The sequence below is a fragment of the Parambassis ranga genome, chromosome 13, assembly GCF_900634625.1.
Source record: "Parambassis ranga chromosome 13, fParRan2.1, whole genome shotgun sequence".
Taxonomy (NCBI): Eukaryota; Metazoa; Chordata; class Actinopteri; family Ambassidae; genus Parambassis; species Parambassis ranga.
Window position 1 is genome coordinate 78,321 of NC_041033.1, and position 13,910 is coordinate 92,230.

The 13,910-nt window shown below is 45.0% G+C and overlaps 1 pseudogene; it reads right to left on the reverse strand.

Annotated features, from left to right (window-relative positions):
• Nucleotides 1–5,838: 5,838 nt before the first annotated feature.
• Nucleotides 5,839–12,577, reverse strand: LOC114445011 (uncharacterized; annotated as a pseudogene).
• Between the last annotated feature and the right edge of the window lie 1,333 nt (nucleotides 12,578–13,910).

Genomic DNA, 13,910 nt, shown 5'->3' on the forward strand with positions numbered 1-13,910 from the left:
TTAATATTGTGTTAAAGTCTCCTATTACTATACTGTACTCTGTTATCCATTTTACTAATTTATTTTTATAAAGATTTTTCCTCTCCATTTCATTATTACTACTATATATATTAATAATACGAATTATTTTTTTATTTAATTCCAAATCAATCACCACCAGCCGGCCCTCGTCGCCGGCATGTACGCAGGTCACATTGTGAGGGAGGCCCGGTCTATGGCAAGCCGCCCATATCACATTTACGCCATACTTTAAACGGCGTTTTTTACGCCGTACGCCGCAGAAAACGCCGTTTTCACGTCATACGCCGTATGGCGTTTTCACAGTTTAACGTCGTACGCCGTACGGCGTTTACCAAACGGCCACTCATAACACCGTACGGCGTTTTCTAATATTCTAATGATCTCCGCCCCATAACTTGCTCAGCCACTGCAGTTTACTCTTTATCAGCCTATCGACAGAGAAGAAGATCAGTCCACACTAATCCATCACCGATCTCCTGTGCCAAAAACGATCGCTTCGGTCTGGATCATAGAAGACTGTATATAAGCCTGGATACTGCACAGCCATCATGTTTCAGGAAAGAAATAAACTGAATTTTGTTTACAATAGCATCTGTTCACCTTTCTCTTACTTCTTCTTCTTGTCTTACACACTTAAACCACAGAGAAAAAAACGTCTATTTACTGACTTTTTAAATCAGATTGGATTGATTTCCATGTTATTTGACACACTATCCTGAAGGACACACACCACGTTTTGCTTTATCTTCGTTCTGATCATAAACGTTGACAATCTTAGTGTCTCAAATGATAAACCATTTAAAATGTCGACGAATAAAGAAACCGTGCTGTTCTCAGATATGGCCAGCAGATGGCACAATACACTAAGAAACCGCTATACAATACAAGGCCGCTGATTGACAGGTGAACAAGGAAGGAATTTACATGAATTATTTGTTCAGAATCAGAAATACCTTCCAGAGGAAAATTGTTTACATTCCAAGTGTTCCATGCATGACCAGAAATATTAACAGAGAAGACATTTAAAATAATGCTAGGTAAATCATAATAAAAAGTAAGTATTGATAAAATAAATACAATTAAGATTAATATTAACAAAATCTTTATTTGTCCCACAAGGGGGAAAATAATTTTTTGCAACGGCAAAAATAGGCTACAGAAGCAAAAAATAAGATCATCTATATACATAGTAAAATGAAAATATTTGTGTCACGTGGGCATAGGTGTTGACAGCTGGAATTTATAAAACGGGCACTCACTCACCTACACGGGGGTTAGGAGGAGCGAAGGAAGCTGGGTGGCCACAGTTTTTGTTGACCACCTTTTCACGTTTCATCCCCGGTCTCATTCTCTCGGTTTACATGTTTTCTCCGAAATGCAGTATTTACTCTCATATAAGCTATGTAAAACATCTTCAAGCCGAAGATCGACTGCGTCTTTTCTACCAGTCACAGCGCGTCAGACAAATAGGCAGGGCCCATATCCTTCTGTTCTAGCGACTTTTTGAGGAAGTCGCAATAATTGTTTTTCTATAGTTTTAAATATATACTAAGTAAAGATAAGACAACATAAAACACACCTATACAGCTGAACAATGTCAATCCACAACCTATAGCCTAACAAACTACTGAGTGCAAATATAACCGAGCACGTCTGCATACAAAAACCAATGATTGAAGACAATACACACATAATTCCATTCACATGTGTTCTGTATTTCTATAGTATCCTTACACAGATATCTGCAAATAATTGTACCCTTTACCCTTTACTATACATCAGTACAGTAGATAACATAGATCATTGATGATATAATACAAAGTCAAAAATGTATTTGTAGTCTTCCAATTAATTCCGATTAAATATTCCCAAATCATCATTTAGAAAAAATAACATTTTTTCTTTAAAAATAAAAAAATGATATAAAAACATTTATGTAAATCTTTAAGTTGGATGAATGAATAAATATATAAAGCATATATAAAATGGTACACTACTTTTATCTTAAATAGATACTAGTCTAAATAAACATAAGAAATTGTTTCTTTAGAAAGCACAAATTTATTATTAGAGATTATTAAAACAAACACTAGGTGGCTGACTGACTCCCTGGCTCCCCTAAATCACTTCCGGAATAATACATTGCAAGCTAGCTAAGAAACACTCAGGGTTTGAAAGGGTTAAAAGAAATCTGGGATGTAGCTAAATTCTATACATTATCTTGTATTAAATATTTTTTCACTTTGCATATAAACTATTAAATACACTCCGAATTATACAGTTTTTCACAAAAAAAGAACACAAAAAAGGACTTTTGAAAAATGTGCGCGTCTTCCTCCCGCGAAAATTTGAATTTTCACTACGTATATGTAGCCTATAGGCCAAGACCTTCCGTGGTTTTTGGAAAGGAGTACCGGTGTCATGGATGAGCGAACGGCAAGATTCCGAAGACGAATTAGCAACTTGCGAGACAGAATAAATGACCAAATAAGTAGGATTTTGACCGAAGAAGACGGTAATTCTATTATTGAAAGGTGGGTTTTTTGTAGATATTTTATATACATTGTCTGTAATTACATATAAGTCTTCAACAATTGATATATTGATATATTTATAGCTATACTAATAACTTAATACCAGATTCCAGATGTTCAGACAGGAGAGCCAGGCAGGGCCTGTGAGACAGCAGAGGCGAGGCACAGCAAGGCCTCGCCAAATCTCATTCAGAGTATCTGTACTGAGGAGCTCTATAATTACTCGCTACACCTCTCACAGGGGTAATCTGCTGTCTCATTTTTCTATATAAAAAATATGTTTTGTAAAATTCATTTATTAACTTGTAATTAGTAATAATTCATCTATCTTAATGGCAAAAATACAAGTAATGTTTCTCTGTTTACCCCTTCACAGATGGAACTCCTGCCTGTCGAGTGGTTGTAGGAGTAGACCTAGATGCAGAGAGTTTTCTGAGAGCACTTAAGGACAATGTCCCTGAGTGCCCAGAACAATTCGAACTGTGTCGGGTCAATGGTCAGCGGGACATAATACCGCAAGGGGGGCATTACTTACTAATGCAGCTGCAGACAGCCTTCTGAGGGAATTAGGGGAATACATTCAAGAGGTCAGACTGTATTGCCAGCCTAGACGAGGTAGGTGCATATAACACATTTGAACATTTGCATTGTGGATAGCTCATACAGAAAATGAAGAGCTTTCTGTGAGCATACATAATTTCCTACACGGGCGATTAATTTATGTTAGAAAGCCCACTGTGACTGTTATTACCTTATTTACAGAGTTTCTTTCAGTATTAGTTTGTTTCCTTGTAAGTTTAAGTTTTACATGTCCGACGTCCATGAACGCACCATAGCATCTCTGACGCTAGTGAACGCATCACACCTATGTCGGGAGAAAAGTCTGTGTTCTGAGTGTTTCTTCAGTGGATGATTATAAGTTCCTAATCACCATGTATCTCCCTGGTTTATTGCTGTGCGTAGATGCCAGAAGGTCAGATAAATGACGTTATAAACGGCCGTTTTGTGCTATTATTGTGTAGTTTTAGTTATGCATTAGTTAATGCTATCTTGTGTTGTTATGTTGGTAAGCTAACTAATAGCTAACAAGCTAATATGAGCAGTACGTGTGAGAGGATTTGTTTACGTTTCATGATTGACGTCTGTGTTACACATTTGAGTGCTTACTTGCAATTTAGTTTATTGAATTATGTTTTTCCTTTGTTGTTATTACAGACCACAGTAAAATAAATCAGCCTTTAACAGGACATGTGCATCCTAGTTCTTTAACTGGAACTCACCTTGCCACTCTAAACCACCACACTCATGGAGACAACCAAATACTCTCCTTTTTAATTTAATTAAATTGATTTGTGAAAAACGTGATGCATTTTAATGCATTCTAATTTGTTTATCTTGTGTATTATTTGTTAATTCATGATTTTTTTGTTCATTTTAGTCTCAGACTTTATACACGCCTATAAACACACAAAGTAGGAAAAGTGTTTTAAATTGAATTGTTTATTTTAAATATGTAAAACAAGCAAATATACAAGTAAACAAATGGAAATAAATATGCAACAAGTTATATATAATTGTCTGATATACATATACGAAAAAGAGTCAATAAACTTTAGTTACTTAGTTTAGTTATTAGTTTTTCTTTTAATTTGAGTTTGTTGCGTATGGGGGTTAAAGTGTATCAGAATGTACACAATGGTAAATAACAAAAGATCTGAAGATCAAGTAAAGCTAGTCCTCATAAACAAAGCATATACGTCACTGTATAAAATATACTTCAAGATCATGTGAACAAGATTTTTGCAATTATAACATGAACTAGAAAATTTCACAAGAAATTTTGAGTGGGCCAATGCGCGCTCGCCCACACTCTGCTGCCGGTCCATCCATCCCACTTGCCAAAACCATAACATTTTGATTCAATAAGATAAAGTTCAACTACTTCTGAGTTGTCTAAAGTTGAAATGGATATTCTGTGTAGAGGCATGCCAGACTGATAGGCTTCCAAAGTTGTCAGGGATCTCACCAGTTTCCCATTATTTCCTATGAGGAGTGTTAGGTCAGCTTAAGCGGCTTGTCTGTGAAAAAGGTAAGTGGCACGGACATGAGGACTCAATATGTCAGAGATCTAATGTTTGTGTGTTTTACTTTCTCTCACCAGATGGAATTCTGCTGTCTTCCCTGCAGTCATGTGACCTCCCTGTTCCCTGGATTTTCTGCCTGGTCCACAGTGTCCCTCATCCTTTTCATCCACTGTTTAAAGAAAGACATAAAAAGCTGTCAGATGTAGATTCAGATTTGAAACTGAGTGTCCACAATAACAAAGCAGTCATAATATCCACAGCAGTGTGCATGTGAGAAAATGTCTGTTTGAACATGGATTGTAACTGGATTTATGTCTTATTGTAATAAAGATTCTGCATGAAGGTATGCCAGACTGCCTTTATTTTCACCAAAGCATTGTTTCCTATGAGGGTTATTGTTTAGGATTAAACTGTGTGTGTGTGTACCTGTGACCTCTGACTGTGCTGGCTGAGCCTCCTGTCTGCTTCTGTGTGCTGCTGCCAAAGAATCCTTCCCAGGGAGACCACCATCTTGCCATGAATCCACTGATGCTGCTTCATGATCTTCCCATGTCTCAGACAGGATTTGCAGGGAACACCAACTGGAGATCTTCTGGGCATCTTCAGCACTGTGTCCCCTCAACAGGCTTCAGTACATTTTTTCATCATTTTGAGGAACTCACCACTTAGACTGACTAAACACGATATTAAAAACCTATGAATAGCTGCTGTGATGTTCAAACCACACACAACATGTCCATTTGTCATGTGTCACCAGGCTTAAGTTGAATGGACATTCCCCTTTAAAGTTAATGGAGTACTGGATGATCACTGGGGGATACAGTCTTAGAAAGTCTATAAAAGGCCAAACAAATATTAACAAACCTATTAAAGGCTACTGTGTTTATGCTAATGTATAACATATGCTTCCAAACACACAAGATGTAACCTGCACCTGATAAATGTCCATTTTTCATGTGTCACCATAATTTGAATGGAGATTCTTTAAACTTCTTAGAATACTGGATGATCAGTGAGAGATAAGGTTTCTGACCAACATCTTACCAAATATATAACTTTATGTTTTAAACCACAACATGTTATGATTACTGGAGACCAAACATTTCCCTGAAACACACACAGACAAGTTCAAAGGTCTAAATCAATTTTATTTCTACACTAAATAGAACTATGATTACAATTGAACTTTAAACATGAGGTCAGTGCTCTTCAGGTTTTTCTAGAAAGACACAAAAAAGACAAATTATCAACCACAATATTATAGCATCACTCCCTTGAACATTTGTCAGAACTGCCAAGACAGTCTGCAAACTTACTGGCTGTTTGTGAGCAACAGCTGCTGATGAGGTCTCCGAGGTGTGGATCATCTTCGTGGACTCCTCCTGAATAAAACATCAAAACTGGAATGAAGTTGACAGGTACAAGGAACGTCATTGTCTGATAACACACAAACATAAAATATCTTCACATTTACCTCACTTTCTTCCCTCATTGTTTCCTTCTCCCCGGAACTGCAGCAACACCCAGAAACCTAAAACATCTGGAACATTCTGAAAACTGGGTTAGTGCTGCACATAAAATACATAAGAACACATTTTAACATATGGAACACAGCAATGAACAAAAACAATTAGCCCCAGACCTGAACACAGCAGGTGTCGACGGGAGAAAAGCCTGATCTGTCGGACCTCATTCAACCGGTCGTGCCCCGTTTATGCAGGCTCCAACCAGCTGTCTAAGGCCAGACCGGGGTTCTCCCGCTCTACCTCGGTGTTTTCTGTGTCCACCTACAATGTTTTGAACATTCTAAAACCTGGTCATGAGGCTACTACATATAACAAATACAGTAAATAAACAGAGCGCAGCCCCAGACCTAAAAAAGAAGTGCAGACTGACGGCAAAACGGGCGTCTGCAGGAGAATAGCCAGATCTGTCGGACCTCATCCAACCGGTCGTGCCCCGTTGATGCAGACTCCAACCGGTGTCAAAGGCCAGACCGGAGTTCCCCTGTTCTACCTCGGCGTTTTGAACGTCCACTTGTTGGAGACCGTTTGAAAAAATGAACCAGAATGGTTGCACTGATTGATGGCAAAACGGGTGTCTGCAGGAGAATAGCCAGATCTGTCGGACCTCATCCAACTGGTTGTGCCCCGTTTATGCAGACTCCAACCAGTGTCAAAGGCCAGACCGGAGTTCCCCTGTTCTTCCTCGGCGTTTTGTATGTCCACTTGTTTGACGTTATTTCAATAATTAAAGGGAAACGGTAGCGCTACTTGACGGCAAAACGGGTGTCTGCAGGAGAATGGCCAGATCTGTCGGACCTCATCCAACCGGTTGTGCCCCGTTGATGCAGACTCCAACCAGTGTCAAAGGCCAGACCGGAGTTCCCCTGTTGTTCCTCGGCGTTTTGAACGTCCACCTGTTGGAGGTTGTTTGAAGATTAACAGCAAACGGTAGCGCTGACTGACGGCAAAACGGGCGTCTGCAGGAGAATGGCCAGATCTGTCGGACCTCATCCAACCGGTTGTGCCCCGTTTATGCAGACTCCAACCAGTGTCAAAGGCCAGACCGGAGTTCACCTGCTCTTCCTCGGCGTTTTGAACGTCCACCTGTTAGAGATGCCTTGAAAATGAACTGAAAACTGAAGCGCTGACTGACGGCAAAACGGGTGTCTGCAGGAGAATGGCCAGATCTGTCGGACCTCATCCAACCGGTTGTGCCCCGTTGATGCAGACTCCAACCGGTGTCCAAGGCCAGACCGGAGTTCCCCTGTTCTTCCTCGGCGTTTTGAACGTCCACTTCCTGGGGATGGCTTGGAAATGACCCGAAAACTGAAGTGCTGACTGACGGCAAAACGGGCGTCTGCAGGAGAATGGCCAGATCTGTAGGACCTCATCCAACCGGTTGTGCCCCGTTGATGCAGACTCCAACCGATGTCCGAGGCCAGACCGGAGTTCCCCCGCTCTTCCTCGGCGTTTTGAACGTCCACCTGTTTGTTTGAAGATAAACTGCAAATGGTAGCGCTTATTGACGGCAAAACGGGCGTCTGCAGGAGAATGGCCAGATCTGTCGGACCTCATCCAACCGGTTGTGCCCCGTTGACCAGTGTCCGAGGCCAGACCGGAGTTCACCTGCTCTACCTCGGCGCTTTGAACGTCCAGTTTTTTGTTTGGAAAATGAAACGAGCCTCAGCCAAGTCTGCCACGTTTACCTTAGTACACAGTACACTGAACTGTGGTAACTATGGTAGCTTTGCAGCACACCAGATTGAAGGCAGACTTGTGGCCGGGAAATATAAATGTGGTCCAGTAATGTGCGCTTGTCGGTAGTCGCAGCCGTTATGAGCTGAGTGTAGCCTTTGGACTTAAACAGCTCCTGGATGACTTTCTTGCCTTCACTAAGAAGGTCTTCGTTGAAGTCCCCACACACGACGACGGTCTCATGGCCCGTGGCGTCTAAGGAGTCGAGCAGTCTCCGCATGTTTGGAAGAAATTTCTCCAAAGCGTAACTCGGTGGTCTGTAAACAGCTGCGATCAACGCAACGAGCGGCTGTTCGACCTTGACGAGTACAAATTCCAGGTCAGCGACGTTCTGCACAAAGTGCCTGACCTCGGCTTGAAGACCGCTTCGACAGTACACCGCAACTCCACCTCCGTCTTTTTCCGCCATGTCGGAATAAGTCGCGTACGACGCGTGCCTGTGGCGCCAGAACACGTCATAGCCGTCTAACTGGAAGCGTGGAGGAACCGAGGAGCCCGACAAATGCGTTTCCGTAACGCACAAGATGTCGGCAAGTCTGAGTTCATGATGGCATTTCATGTCCTCCATGTGTGTCGGCAAACCTTGCGCGTTGTGGTGGATAACGGTCAGTGTCTCGGGGGCTCTGTCTGCTGACATCGCGTAACGTAGCAGCGGTGTTGTGTCGGCGAACGACGCGTGCCTCATGGTTTTGAGCGCGGCCGTGATTTTCGGGTCGGCGTATATTTTCTTCTCGTCAAACTCAACGACGTGGAGACCTTGAAGCGAGGTGGTTCGGCTGAGCGCAACGTACGCCATTCCTGGCTCGAAAATACGCTTCAAACTTACCACTGCCGACTGCATGGTCATGCCTTGCACTTTGTGACAAGTGCAGGCAAAGGCCAGCTTGATGGGGAACTGCCTGCGGACCACCCCCTTCCTGAGAATTTCCTCATTCTGGTCCACGTAGACGAGGTTGTCCGATCGGCCCGAATCTTGCGACGGAACTTCTGTCCAGCTGTCGGGTTGTCCAGTTTGAGGCCAAGGAGCCTGATCTGCGTCGGTCCCAGTCGGGTGCTCTCGACGATGTTTGCGATGGTCCCAAACGTCCCGTTGACAAGCCCGTCCTCCACATCCAGGTTTCTGATGACCATGACGCGTGCTCCGAGAGCAACCTGCAACACGTCGGGTAGATCTCTCTTCTTCCCTTTCTGTTCTTTAGTGCAGAAGGTCATCTCACCTGTACGAAGGTCCTTTCTGTAGTCCTCTGCGTGAATGGTTACGACGTCAGACACCAGGGAAGCTACCGCTCGAGCGTTGTACTCATCGACCTCCTTGTTTGTAGCGTAAATGTGCAGGGCTTCGGCTGGACAGTCTTTGATGTCACGGCAGGCCTTCGCGAGCAAGGCTTTGTCGTCGTCTCTCAGGGAGTCCGTCTTTTCCCTCACTCTTATGCGATTTAAGAGCTCGGCGAAGGGGCGATCGTCCTTCTGGCGCATGATTTCAGTGAGCTCGATCATTTGAAAGTAATCTTTCCACAGATCGAGCTCGCCTTCCTCATAAACGCACAGCGGCTTGGCTCTACCAGCGGGCGGTAGCTGGTAAAAGTCGCCGACGGCAAGGATGGACAGTCCTCCAAATGGCTTCTTGTTTCCCTTGATCTGCTGAAACCGCCAGTGGATGTAGGAAAACAACTCCTTTGAAACCATGGATATCTCGTCGATGATGAGGATCTCCGCGTAGGACAAAGCCGCTCGCATTTCGTCCAGAGCGTTACCGAGTCCTTGGTAAGGGGGCCGCAAATTTCTTGGCAGTTTAAGAAGGCAGTGCAGCGTTTTCCCAGAAATGTTGAACGCTGCAGTGCCAGTGAACGCGGAAAGAAGAACCGCGGGCTGGGACATGTCTGCCTGGTCACGAAACCTGGGGAGCTGTCGCAAAACTGTGGTCGCCTCTTCATAAATGCATTTGATGACGTGCGACTTGCCACAGCCAGCTCCTCCAGAGACAAAGTAAAAGAATTGCTCAGGATTCTGTCCCCACAAACGCCTGAAGCACCATTGACGGACAGCGTAGAAAATGCAAGCCTGCGTTTCGTTTAGGCTACGGTACATTTTCCTCACAAAGTCGGGGCTTAACTTTGGCGCTGCCACCGTCGGAAGGAGGACGCTGACGTCGAAAACTTGGAAGTCAGGAATGTCATCGTGCTCCCCAGCATCGATGGGCTCCCTTTCGTCGAGACATTCCAAGCGATCTACCTCAACCTCGGGCGCGAAGCAGTTCAACGCGTTGAGAGCGGGGCCTTCCCTCCGGACGCGCTCCAGCGCTTCGTCGATCTGCTCGCTGTGACGCTCAAACAATTTCTTGTTTCGATCGACGACCGCGCGAACTTCGTAGCCCCACTTACGACCGCTTTTGTAGAACTGCTCGTAGGTCGGGCATTCTTCTGTCTTCAGGTCCTCGTCGGTCCGGTAGGGGAAATAGAGCTTTACCAACCGGCCGTAAAACTTTTCCGGTTGCTTCTTCTCCGAGAACCGCGCGTACCTAACGACAGCGGGTTTGCCCCTCGTCCTCTTCTGGATGAACCCTTTGTCGTTTAAGAGCGCGATAACGTTCTTCCCTTCCGTCTGGAGACCGTACACGACCCTGTACTCGGACGCAAATCGGGCAAAGCACAGTCCCTCAAATTCGCGCGTTTCAGGGTCGGTTGACGTATTTCTCGGGCAGCCCTGACATCCAAACGTCTTCTTCGTCTGGGTTCATGTTCTGCAGTCTGCTCATCGGGAGACTCATCTTCATGCCTTCGTCGTCTGTCTGGAGGAACAGCACGTCACGCGAACACTTCTTGAGGGGCAGGCTGCAGGTCCTTGCCACGGCCTCTTGCGCGCTGACCTCCCTGTGCTTGACGTACGCTTGCATGATCTGCTTCATCTCATCCTTGGCGTTGACGTCAGTCTTCTTGACTTCGCGAATGACGCCGTCCAGCAACTCCGTCATCTCGTGCTCCGGCTTGGACACGTAGGACATCATGTACATGATGCAGCTGTAGTCGTCCATTACGTACTGGATGTCCATGTTCGCGTTCCATGCTCGGAGCAAGTCTGCGTTGTAGTTGTTGACCCAGCAGTCGTTGGGATGACGCTTCAACAAAATCTGGTGTCCGCCGCTCAGGTCGAAGACGCTGCGCAGATACTGTTGGTAAGTCAACTTACAACGTCGGAGTAGGTCAGCCAAGTCTTTGAATGATGCGTTGGCATCATTGAGCAAAAGTCGGACTGGCTCGAGCTTTGCTTGAGCGTCGCGTTGTTTGCTCCCGAGGGTTTTCTCGATCCGTTTCGGTTTCGCGTGGCCGATGATCAAGTGTTTCCTCTTCTCTTTCTTCTTCTCCTTCTCCTGCTCGTCCTCGGGGTCGCCGTCCGAGCTTGGGAAGGTGATCATGGTGATGTCCACGGGCAACTTGGGAAATCCAAACCTGCAAGAGACGTTGCCTTTCCTGCAGGATTTCGAATGTTTCCTGCTGTGGACTTGAACCTCAGACACAATTTTGTGGAGCTCAGGGTCTGCCTCCGGATCGGGCATCCGGCACGTCACATATTTGTCTATAAATGCGTAGATGCGGTCTTCGATGTCCACACCTAATTTGGGCGCATTTTTGATCCAAACCAGCATGTGTATGTGCGGGCTGCCTCTGGCTTGGAACTCGACGCGGTAGAAGAAATCCTCTACTTCCCCGATGGGCTGCGCAGGCGACAAGATCAAATGAGTCATCAGCGCGTCGACTCTTTTCTCGAACATGCGCATGACGGTGACTGGATTGCTCCGGAGAACGTCGCACTTTGCATTCCAGTCAAGCGCGGAAAAGTCCACCTCTTCGCCTTGTTGCGCTTTGATGGCCTCGACGACCTCAGGCCACCTCATTTCAGCAGCAGAGAAAGTCAAGAAAATGGTTGGCTTTCCCAGCTGCCTCACCATCGCGTGGAGGTCTTTCAGCGCTGCCTCCCAATAGGCCGGCGTGCCTCTAAGAGGTTTCATAAAACGCACCGCCTCTCTATTAGTTATCAGCTGCTCTAGCTCGTTCTTATCTTGCAGCATTTTGTTGCAGACTGGGCGGCCATCTTTGGTTACCGGTTTACCTTTACGCATTTGAATTGACATGCTATTGGTAGCCGTGTGCGTTTCTGTGACGAATTGCGCAAAGAACAAATAGCTTTGATCCACGGCAAAACGGGTGTCGACGGAGAAAAGTCTAACATTGAAATACATGCTAGGTGAAACGCTGATCTGTCGGACCTCATCCAAAGTGTTGTGCCCCGTTGGGAACTGCACAGGAAAAGCCATAGCTTCCAGCTTTGGAATGGCGAAGAAACCAACGGGCTGGTTTCCTTGGGCGGGGGCGACGCTAAATATTCCCTGCCCGTATGACAAAATTTCCTGTGCGATGTCTGCAGGCTGCATGCAGGTGTCTAAGGCCAGACCAGGGTTCTCCTGTCCTTCCTCGGCATTTTCCGTGTCCGCTTCTTCCGGTTTACTTGCGACGTTTGATGGCCCAGCCTGCTCGGCTACTTCGGCGTTGTTCGGCTGTTCGTTTTCAAATGTGTCGTCATCGAAGACGCTGTCAAAATTAGCATCTTCAAGGATGAATACGTCGCTGTATTCCGAGTGCATCTCTTTTAGTTTTGAAAGCGCCGCAAGAACGTTGGTCATGTTTACCGTGTAGAAGTGTTGGTGTCCTTTATATGTTAGGCGACGTTTAAGTTTGACCTGTAGCAATTGCGCTTCGTGACTCGGCCTCGGTAGCGAATTTACTGTTGTCTCCACCTCTGATGGTACGCAGACAACTCCGCCATGTACCGCTCTTTGTTGTCCTTTTGGCAACGTGACTATTTTTGCGAAAGGCAAGACTTTTGCAATCAATTGCCTTTCGAGTACATTCAAATCGCGCAGTTCAGGGGGGATTGGGGTTACGTTTAAACGATTTGCCACTGCGACGGATGGCATATTTCCTCGGTAGAGGTGCCTGTCACAAGTGTGGCAGATCCACTCCAACATTCTATGTTGTGGAGTGCTACAAGGGGCCGAACAGTCACCACCACATGCATGAACATATGTTCCAGTCAAGCAAGCCTCTACCACGCGAAGGTTTTTGACATATTTAGATCTGTTACATGGCTTGACTTGATTTGGAAACAGAGTTCTGTGGCACACGGTACAAACATGCGTGGGTCCATTCTGAATGGCTTCCCGGAACGCTGAAATCGCAGCTTGCATGACCTTGTTGACCACAACCTGGCGCGGGACTTCAGGTTGTGGAGTTTGCCATCGACGGATTGTGGCCTGCCTGTATTTACGTGTAATTCGTAATGCGCACCGAATTTTATGATACACGCGCAGCGTGGGCTGTGACACAAATTTTAGTTTTTTGTTTTGTGTGCACTGTTGTATGTGGTGGCGTCGAAAATGTTCGTCGGTGTGATACTTGGTGCGTAACGTAGGTTTCTTTCTTTCGCTGTAGGTCTTGTCCTGTGCATATTTAGTGGTACAGTATGTTTTTTTATTTTGTCTAAAAAGAAGCTGCTTGTATTTTTGTACCATGCATTGCTTGTGTCTATTCTGAAAATCTGGATCAGACTTGTATTTGTGTACAATGTATTTTTTCTGTCTCGTTTGAAAATCAGAGTCTGTGCTGTATCGCCTGACAATGTACTGTCTCTTTTTGTTTCGTAAACAGACATCAGTGTGATACCTATTGATTTTGTGTGCTCTTATTTTGGTTTGAGCATTAGGATCAGCATAAAAACGTTTTACTGATGCCTGCTTTTGTTTACGGTACGCGTCGTCTTTGGTGTATTTTGTTTTAACAGCCAGCACCTTTTTCATCTGAAACACAGAACAGCTGGCGTATCGCCGTTTTTCATGCTGTGATTTATATTTACGCCTGACTCCACATTTGTCTTTTGGATATATGTTCTTTTGACAATCACGTACTTGGCGCATCATTTTTTTGCGTCGCTCCTTATTTACTTTGAGTACTTTTGCT